At 30.7% G+C, this 11778-nt stretch overlaps 1 protein-coding gene across 2 annotated transcripts in view; it reads right to left on the reverse strand.

Moving 5' to 3' along the window:
• Positions 1-11778, reverse strand: part of LOC106878532 (arg8-vasotocin receptor) — a 183750-nt gene that overhangs the window by 63374 nt on the left and 108598 nt on the right. The window lies entirely within an intron of this gene.

Here is an 11778-nt window from a genome sequence, read left to right on the forward strand (position 1 = left end):
TGATAAGTTAAAGAATAACATAAAGCAAGAAATAATCCATGACACTAAACGAAATGGTCAACCATGCAATGCCACTGGAATCTATAAATATTACAGCAGAAGATATGATGGATCCCATAGGACGAAAAAGTGATTGAAAGGTGTCTAGAATGGAGAATATTTCTGGTTAAAGCAGCTATGCTGTCATGATCCAATATTTTGATAAAAATAATATGTTGCCTATCACAAATATTAGAATGCCCTCGTTTCAAGAGTGAGAGAAACATGTTGCCTAAAGTTTATTAGGCTTTTACATCCCTTCTTATTTTTCTATGTATACCCACTATTATTTGGGGATATGGCAATATCTAGATATGAATAAACTTCCATCTAGAAAATGAAAATATTGCAGAAGAAGCTTTCTACTGCTGGATTGACTTTACAGCTTTTAATGGAATTGTAGTACCTCTTTCTTATTAACACTAAATTTAATTTATTTATGTTTTGCTTGAGCTTTCCAAATCCGTCACCTGCTGTTCAGCATTTAAAACCAACTGTTACCGGCTTTACCAAATTTTCCCATTTTATAAGCCTCTCATTGGACTTGCCTAAGATATACAGACCCACATATCTTTTCTACCTTATCCTACTTGTACATTTAAATCACTTTGAATGATGTTTTCTTGAGACTTGCATCGCTTCAATGTTGTTGTTGTTGTTGTTTTTTTTGTTTTTTTTGGTGGGGGTCCTAAAAGTTTTCAAGCTCATTGTCGCTGCTCTCGCTTGTTGTGTATAGATTTGGTTAATGTTGGTATCGACGGGTCTGTTTTCATTACATAACGAAATAATTATCCAATCTATTAAACATGTACCAGATAAGATAAAACATCAAAAATATCCGTTATACGGTCGACACAGTTCTCATGACTATAACGAAGGAAAAATCTACACACTTTAGTTAGTACTGCTGAGTACTGTGAGCGAAAAGATAGGACTGAGTTTCAACAGGCAAAAAAGTATAATGTGGCTCTCAAATTTAATCCATCTGCTACATATTTACCGGACGACAATGAGACAAATCGATAGTTTTAAACATTTGGAAATCATCATTACATATATGAGACAGGAAGTGAAGGATAGACAGATCAAGAATGCCTTTAGAATGAAAGAAAGAGTCCCAGAAACATACAGTGGATCGATCTGTACATATGGCTGTGACACCTAGAACATCAATAAACAAAGCAAAAGCTTCTCAGTACTGTAGAGATGCGAGTCCTTTGATGATTGCTTAAGATATCCTATATAGTTAGAGAGGCAAACATCGAGGATCTTAGACGAACAGAAGCTACCAGAAAAATGTCTTGATAATATAAGGTGGCAACAGGCTAAGTTCACTAGATGTCATATGAGAAAATAAAAGCTTTCATGCTTCACGACAACTGAAAAACTGACAAAAACTAACAACTTAAAGAAGGAAGCCAGTTAAGACAGAAAGAGATGACAGTCGACTGCTTTATCTCCTAGCTACAGAATTACCGACTCAGAAATATACTAAGTTGTGTTTGGGCAACCTGTGACTGATGATGTAAGCATGGAAGATGAAGAGAAGAATAACAGGCCTGCATACTTGTAAAGATTAATTATTGATAAATATTGATTCCAAACTGTGGTACCAGGCCAGCAATTTCGGGGAAAGGAGTAAGTCGATTACATCGACTCCAGTGTTCAACTGGTACTTCTTTTATCGACACCAAAAGGATCAAAGGCAAAATCGACCTCGGCAGAATTTTGACTCAGACCGTAAAGACAGACGAATTGCCGCTAAGCATTTCGCCAGAATCGTTCCACGCCGAAATCCTGCTAGACATTTCGGTGTGATATCGATTCTTCGCCTTTCGCCACCTCATTATTGATAAATATTAACAAATATTAAAACAGAAAACTTAAAGCAGGAAATGAACCTGCATACTCCTTGTATAGATTACATAAATGTATGTGATACTGTACTAAATTCATGAATATTTGAATGAAAGATGTGTAAATTATTACCAATGGTTACAGATTTCATAAAATTAGACTTGCCTGACTGGAGAACAAAGATTATGTGAAATCTTAAGAGGCTCTTGAAATAAATCAAATTCTTATTTGAAATTCGCATCTCTAAATTCTGCGTGGAAAACTTTTTTAGTTACTAATATCAGCTAATTCTTCCTCAAAATATCACTACACCATTTTAAAAAGGAAGAACACATTGGTTATAATAATTTAGCATTGGATATAATAATTTAGCATTGGATATAATAATTTAGCATTGGATATAATAATTTAGCATTGGATATACTTAATAATATGTGATTTGCCACAGCTGGAGTATCCTCGTGTTGTTGCTCCTGTCTAAACACGAACAGCAACAGAACTGTTGAGAACAGTTGGATTAATCATGATCAGCTCATTTTCTTGATTCTTCATTTCATTATTTTGCCCTCAGTAGTCTATTCCTACAATAACTTCTAAGTTTCTCTTTTCTGTCTCACTGTATGTATGTAAATTTTCCAATATATATATATATATATATATATATATATATATATATATATATATCAAAAACTAAGCAACACGGATTTCAAAGGTGATTGCAGTACGCACGTTTCATGCTACTCCAATTTATTTAAGTAATTTTTTATTTATTTAATTTATTTAATTTATTTACATCCAAACAGTATATATATATATATATATATATATATATATATATATATATATATATATTGCAAAAGAAGTCAAGGTAGAAAATGCTAAAATAATTTTATAAATAACATTTCAATACCGGTTTCAGTCATTGAGACTTTTTCAACTGTAAGTATGGAACACAATTAAATTTTGGAAAAATTAAAAGAAAACTTTTTAAAAATAATATTTGCATAATATTCAAATACAAGGGGATTTTTTCTTGTTTCTGCCTGTCTCTGTTTCTCTCGTTTAAGAGTAAACAAGAGAGACAGAAACAGGCAGAAACAAAGAAAATTCCCCTTGTATTTGAATATTATGCAAATATTATTTTAAAAAAGTTTTCTTTTAATTTTTCCAAAATTTAATTGTTTTCCATACTTACAGTTGAAAAAGTCTCAATGACTGAAACCGGTACTGAAATGTTATTTATAAAATTATTTTAGCATTTTCTACCTTGACTTTTTTCCATATATATCAACTTGTGTGTTCCTTTTCAGCCTTCTACATGTGGCCGATGCCAGTACCGGCAGACTGGCCCTCGTGCTGGTGGCACGTAAAAAGCACCCACTACACACTCGGAGTGGTTGGCGTTAGGAAGGGCATCCAGCTGTAGAAACTCTGCCAGATCAGATTTGAGTCTGGTGTAGCCATCTGGTTCGCCAGTCCCCAGTCAAATTGTCCAACCCATGCTAGCATGGAAAGTGGACGTTAAATAATGATAATGATGATGATGATGATATATATATATATATATATATATATATATATATATATATATATATATATATATATATATATATACATGAAGAAGGTTGAAAAGGAACACACGAATTGATATATATGGAAAAAAGTCAAGGTAGAAAATGCTAAAGTAATTTTATAAAAATCACACATATATATATATATATATATATATATATATATATATATATATATATATATATATATATATATATATATATATATATATATATATATATATATATATATAACAATATATTATAAATTAACTACCAACAAAAATAATTGGTAAGCTAACTTAAAAAATCATCACCAAAATAGCAGAAAAAAACGACAGTGAAGATATGCAGACTCTTCAAGAATCGATCCTTTTGGTTATATTAATAATAATAAAGGAGTTTTGACGCAAAAACGTATAAATTCAAAAGAACATATTTATTTTCTTCAATATATATTTCAGTATAAAGAATTCATTAAGATGCTTAAATCAAGGTTTCTTTACACATCATTCAGGAACAGATATAACATCAGAAAAAATACATTCCGTTTAAAAACACAAACCGTTCATGGCGAAAAAATTTCACAATTACAAAAAACGAACAAACTTTTTAAAGTTTTAGCAAATATATGCATTCTAAGGTATTGCATAATTTTACATGAGAGTGTGTTGCTGCAATTGTACTTGTGGATTGTAAATATTTACTCGCATATGTGATGATCAGCACTTCTATGAAATGGCATGTATGTTTGTTTTGATTTTCGTACCATATTGTATATCATCTGACCTCAAAATTTCTTCATAATTTTCATTTCTGCTATCACCTTTGTTTTGCATCTGTTTTTTAATTTAGTTTCTCCCAAAAAAGAAGACTTCTAATTCTATAATAATTAGACCTGCTGTTTTCAATTTCATACATTCATCCTTTAACCACCTCGGGGATTCAATCACCTAATCATGGGATTTTTTCTAATAAAAGTAATTAATACAATTATAAACATTTTTATAATCCTACTATGAAATTTTAACAAATCCACAGCATTGAAACTTCGATGTTTCTATAAACTTAAAAACAGAGAAATTGTATTTTGATACTATATTTGTATTGATTTCTTTCTCAATACATGCCTTCCATACATTTTAGTTCACTACTGTGTGCGCATGCGCAAGTTTTTATGTAAGTTTTTTTTTATATAATAAAATATTGCTCCTATGTGGAGAGGAAAAAGGGAAGAGAGTAAAAAATAAAACAGGAATAAAATGCAATAAAAGTCGGGGAAAATACTAAGAGATAAATCTAACGAAAGAAAGAATCGAAAATTTAATGTTACCGTGTGATAGTATATATCACGATTTCTCGTGTAAAACCAGAATAGAGGTTATTTGAAAAAAGAACTAAGGTGAAATTATCCTATCTAATTGAAGACCTAAGTGTCTTTATTTTTAAAAGATTTCATTATTTAATATTGTTACGGTTGGGAGCTGGCAGAGTCGTTAGCATGCCGGGCAAAATACTTAGCGACATCCCGTCCGTCATTACATTCTGAGTTCAAATTGCACCGAGGTTGACTTTGCCTTTCATCTTTTCGGGGTTGATGAAATAAGTACCAGTCTAGCACTAGGGTCGATGTAATCGACTAGTGTCTTCCTACGAAATTGCTGGCCTCGTACCGAAATTTGAAACTTTTATTTAGTATTGTTTAGGCGGCAAACTAGCAGAATTGTTACCATGCCGAACAAAATGCTTAGCAGCGGTTCGTCCGTTTTATGTAGTGAGTTCAAATACATCCGAGATCGACCTCGCCTTTTATTCTTTCGTATTCTGTCAAATAAGTAGCAGTTAACCACGGGGGTCGATGTAATTGATTATCTCCTGTCTCAAAATTTCAGGCCTTGTGCTCGTAGTAAAAAGAATTATTTTGCTACTGAAGTTTTTTTTTCTCTGTTCATTAGGATTCTGGTGTTATATAATTTATTTAGATATTTAAATAACTATTAATTACGTTTCTTTCTGTATATACAATTATTTCGTTACCGCTGTTTTCTATATGATTAATTTTTTCATCCAAACGTCATAGAATCTATAGTAAGTAAATATATTTTCTTGATACTTTCAATACTTTGTAAATTCTTGGTCTTAAAGTCTACTAACTAACATGTTCTCTATTGTCAATAATTGCATTCTGTTGGTAAATTATACTGGATAGAAATAATTCGCTGTAATCTCATTTTGGAGTTTTAAGATCACTAGTTTCTAAAACCAGAATACTTTACACCGGCATACTGTCCGTTTTTTATGCATTTCAAGTTTTCTATCACATTCTGCATTGATACGTCTGTTCTAAATAATACCAAGTACTGAAATATTATTTTAAACTCAAGCTTTTAGTATCCCAATGCTGTCTACACTCATTTCTAATTTATATCTACAGCTAGTTTTATTGCGAACAATGCTAAATGTAGCTCTTGCAAAGATGACTGATAAATGTGAAGAAGGTTTAACTCGGAATATCTAATCTTACGGTGTTTATTTAACGTTCGCTTTTGAGGGCAATATCAAGCTCGCCATTAAATCACATTTATAGTTATATCTTTTCTTAAGAGTTTTATTTTATTTATATTTTTACTTTTCTTCATATTTTTATTTCTCTCAATAAAAGAATCAACCAATTAAAATACTCCCACATACAATATCCACATTCAACAACAATGAAAAGGCTGAAAATATGAGTCTTCAGAGGCAGTTGCCCTCCCATAAGTTCCAAAATAAAATTTTAGGTTTACTGAGGGTCAAAGTTGGGAACTAAAACAGGACAGTGGCAACACATACACATATATATATGTATGTATGTACGTATGTATGTATTTATGTATGTATGTATGCATGTATATGTATGTATATATAAAAACATATACGTACATTCATACATACATATATGTATATCTGTATATATATATATATATATATATATATATATATATTTGAAGTTAAGCAACAAAAATTCAATAGGTTATAGCAATAGCAGTACGTACGTTTCGTACAAGCTCCATTTATTCATGTAGTGAGAACACTACAGAAAATACAATGAAAATGTACTCCTCAGCTGCATGAAGGAATTTCCTTTTAGAAAGTCATTTTGAAGATGTTTGCAAAAAACAAGAGTAAGAGAAGAAAACACATCTCGACTATGCTGCTGTTTCACAGACAAGTGAATCAAACAAGAATTTAAAATCTAATTGGAGGTATAGTAGTAATTTCAAATTTAGAGGAAGGCAGGTTAAGTAGTGGTGGACAGCAGGTTAGGGGTAAATCAAGCATGAGAGAAAAAAAAAAGAAAAAAGAAAACCACTTTAAGAAACTATTTAGAAGCAGAAGAAATCCACCTCCAAACCCGTTATTAGAAAACTTCGAAAAGGACTTACTGAACCTTATCGCTAATATCAGGTTTAAGAAGCACCCTCTAAGAAAAAACCCGCACCTACGGAAACTGGAAGATTTTATCAAATCTATACAAAGCAAACCAGGTATTTTGGTCCCGGCGGATAAAACCGGAAATTTATATAGAATGGATTATACTACATACAAAAAACTTATTATGAAAGAACTTAACAGCAAATATAAAATAACTTCTAAAAAAACATTATCAGACATTAATTTAAAAATCAAAAAAATCATGACAGAATATAATCTAACTGATAGAACTGAACCTGTTGTACCCTGTGAACCAAAAATTAATCTAAAAGACCATAAGAAAAACTTTCACGTAAATCCTACTGTTAGACTCATTTGCCCAACTAGATCTGATATTGGTAGATTAAGTAAGCTTATTTTAGATAATATTATACCGCTCATTATTCCTAACCTTACTCTTAAATTATGGATTAATACTGATGAAGCTCTTAATTGGTTTAACTCTATTGACAACAATAATAATTTTTCCTTTATCCAATTCGATATCAACAATTACTATTCTAGCATTTCTCCTATACTCCTTAACAAAGCTCTTATATTTGCTAAAAATAGATCCCTAATTACTAGAGAAAAAATTGACATAATACTTTTAGCTAGAAAAACCATCATCGAATTCGAAGATAAGCTCTGGACCAAATCTGACACCCCTGAGAACTTTGATATCCCAATGGGATCGAGTGATTCGGCTGAAATAACAAATTTGGTTGGAGCATATCTTTTATATTGCCTAAATAAGGAAATTCCTGAACTCCAAGGAGGCCTTTATAGGGATGATGCGTTATTTATCATACCCACCAACAACAAATCAACCATAGAGAGAATGAGAAAGAATATTGGGAAATTCTTTAAAAGCTTTAACCTTAGCATAACTTTTGAATATGGCACTAAAATCGTCAACTTTCTTGATACCACTCTTAATATTAGCTCTAAATTGCACTATCCCTATAGAAAAGAAAATGAAGTTACTAAATATGTAAATAGATCATCGAATCACCCACCAAATATTTTTAAATCTATTGTAAAAACCATTTCCGACAGATTAACTAAACTGTCCTTAAACCATGACATCTTTAAATCAAATTCCCATTACTATAATGAAGCTTTATCAAGAGCGGGCTATGACCAAAAAATTTCTTTCCTTATTCCTAAATCTATTAAATGTGATAGTAACAATAATGATAATAACACTAATAATGATAATCTAATTATCCTAAATAATGTTACCAATCATAAAAATTTAATTAACGTAAATAATGATAAGAAAAGACCTACTAATAATAACTTATCCTGCTCAAACAAGAGGAATAAAAATGTAATACAACCTGATAAATGCCTACACAACCATATTAACACCAATAAAATACCTAGCTTAAGAAATTATAATAAGGACCATAAAAATTAAAATAGGAAAATTATTTTACATAACAAAATAGATCCTAATAAGATAACTACCAATGATAATAGAAACAATAATATAACCCGAAATACTCATGATAACCACAAACCCCCTTCATATTACAAATCTAAAAGAAAAAATTCTATATGGCTTAACATCCCTTACAACTATGCAGTATCTACAAACATCTGTATGGATATCTTACAAAACAATTTCGACCATAACCATAAATATTATAAAATCTTCTCTCAACACACAATCCGTATCTCATACTCTACTCTCCCTAATATAGGATCTATTATCTATAAGTTAAATAGAAAAACATTAAGCTGGCTAGGACTCTTGAAAATAAAAATTGTCTTATTATTGATAACAATACAAATAACTACCAAACAATTAATAACACCAACGCAACCAATAATCCTGCACATGTTAATGAACATATTAATACTTCAACTGCTAACATAGTTGATGAGATAAATCTTCCTAGCTCAAACAATATCAATTGCATATCTAATAATACAACCAGCAATATTGATGTAAATAATTTAGATACTTGTATCAATAATCAACATAGCAATATATATATAGCTAATAAGCCCCTTAATTGCAATTGTAGAATTAAAGCCCACTGTCCGGTATCTGGCCGTTGTTTAACCCGTAATGTAGTCTATAAATGTACAGTAACTACTACAACTAATAATTACTTTTATGTGGGTTGCACAATCAACCTTAAACAACGATTATATAACCATTTTTCTTCATTTAGACTTAAACATAAAGCCAATAGCACATCATTATCTAATAAAATTTGGGAATTGAAGGAAAATAGTATTGATTTTAATCTTAAATGGGAAATCATCAGGAGAGCTTGCCGGGAAATGTGCTCTATGGAAATTTACGAAATTTTTAAACTTAAAGATAACCCTAATCTAACTCCCGCACCTTTAAATATTTTAAAAAGTAAATATTCTTTAAAAAGTAAATCTTACTAAATTTTTTAATTTAGTTTCTCTCATTTCCCTGACTAATAACTATTTTATTTGAGGAATGACTTTTAATATATACCTAGAATACATTTTAACCTTTCTCAACCCACTGATAGTAGTCCTACATTTTCTCTAAGTTATTCTGAGTCTTTTTCGAAAACCTTAGCTTTATTTCTCTTAATTTAGTCCTGTTTTTCTAACTCTATTCCTCTCACTTTTTTTTCCTCTTCCCTCTTCCCCCCTTTCTTTCTGTTTGGATTTTGGCCATTAATATTATAGTTTTACCCATAAATAATACCACCCCACATTAATTTATATCTTATTTTAACTGGATATGTTTATCTTGTTCTAATTATTATTGTTCCCTATAGTTTTGAACTTAGTAGTTCAGTGCTTCATTGTATTATTCTATTTATACTGTAGAATAGATATATTTCTTTAATACCTTGACCTTAATTCCCTTACCTCAAATTTTTTCCAAATTCTTACCACTCCTTAGGGTATTGCCCTTCCATTTCCTTTTTTTTTTTCTCTCATGCTGTCCACCACTACTTAACCTGCCTTCCTCTAAATTTGAAATTACTACTATCCCTCCAATTAGATTTTAAATTCTTGTTTGATTCACTTGTCTGTGAAACAGCAGCATAGTCGAGATGTGTTTTCTTCTCTTACACTTGTTTTTTTGCAAACATCTTCAAAATGACTTTCTAAAATGAAATTCCTTTATGCAGCTGAGGAGTACATTTTCATCGTATTTTCTGTAGTGATCTCACTACATGAATAAATGGAGCTTGTACGAAACGTACGTACTGCTATAACCTATTGAATTTTTGTTGTTTAACTTCAAATTTTATTCACCAAATCTCTTGATTTTGTTTTTGGTTTTTATCCTACCAAATTCTGGTGCCTCAAAAATTTTAAGTACCACATTTAATCTTTTGATTAAATATATATATTATATATATATATATATATATATATATATATATATATATATATATATATATATATATATATATATATATATATATATATACACATATGTAAGTATTTGTACATATATGTGTGTGTATGTGTGTGAGTGAGTGTGTGTCTGTCTTTGTACCTCCATCATCGCTTGACAACCGATTTTACTGTGTTTACGTCCCCATAACCTAGCCGTTTGGCAAAACAGACCGATAGAATAAGTACTAGACTTATAAAGAATAAATCCTGGGGTCGATGTTTTCGGCTAAAAGCGATATTACAAACTTTTGTTCCTAAATTTGATAGATTATCATAATTTTTAGTTGGATCATAATCAAATACTGCATTTGTAAATGTTTTAACAGAAGTACATGATTCAGCATATCTTGACCTTTGCTCCATAATCTGAGATTTCCTGGTCACAATGTGCGAAATTCTAATTTTCTCTCCTATTTCTTGTGTCGAATTTTCTCTCAACACTTGGTGAGCCAATTTTCTCTAATTTCATTCTTTCTTTGAAATGAGTCTTTCCCGTCTTCGTCTTTGATACTCTCCATTTCTTGCTCCTTGAATTTCTCTCTCATTGTCACTCATTTCATTTGTTTTTGTTTTTTTGTTGTTTTTTTTGTGTATTCTTGCTGAAGCATTTAAAATTATCCTTGTATCGTTATTTATTACACTTATAATATTGTTGTTATTAGTTGGATCATTTAAGTTTTAGTCAGTTCTTACTTGAGTAATAATTTCTTGCTCCTCCATAGGCTGAGAATTTTATGCCACAGTGTGAGAAATTCTAATTTCCTCTCTTATTATTTCTATTGTCGAATTTTCTATCAACACTTGGTGAGCCATCTGTGTTCTTCTCTAATTTGATTCCTTCATTGAATTAAGTATTTTCTGTCTTTGTGTTTGACACTCTCGATTTTTTGCACTCTGAATTTCTCACTCTTCTTCATTCATTTCATTTCTGTTTTGGCGTTTTCTTGCTGAGGCATTTAAAATTTTCCTGGTATCATTATTAATTACACTTATATTATTGTTGTTTAAATCATTAGTTGCATTAAGTTTTGGTCGGTAATGATGAAAGGGTTATCATTATTATGAGTTGTATTAATATTCATAACGTAATTTTCTGAAACGACACAATTGTTAAAGGAACTTGTATCGGTTGCTTCCATCGCAATCATTACATATATCACTTAAATTATTATCGTCATTGATAACGGAATTTTCTGAAGTGACACTATTATTAAATGAAGCTATCGGCTGCTCACAGGAAAGATGTGGCCGCTATTTCTAACACATCCAGCTTAAACTTCAGATGGATTCTGCGAGAAGAGAATGGCAACTGATAATGTGAAAACTGGAGGGTATAAGAAAGAATTTAGAAATGTACTTCACCTTAATGTTGGTTTTAGACGTCGTATTTGGGAAGAGTTCGAAGATTAATAGTTATCAAGCAAAAGGGAGATGATTCTAAAGCATTAATGAACTATTGTCTGTTCAC

This window comes from Octopus bimaculoides, chromosome 4 (genome assembly GCF_046866305.1).
Source record: "Octopus bimaculoides isolate indiv1 chromosome 4, ASM4686630v1, whole genome shotgun sequence".
NCBI classification, from domain to species: Eukaryota; Metazoa; Mollusca; class Cephalopoda; order Octopoda; family Octopodidae; genus Octopus; species Octopus bimaculoides.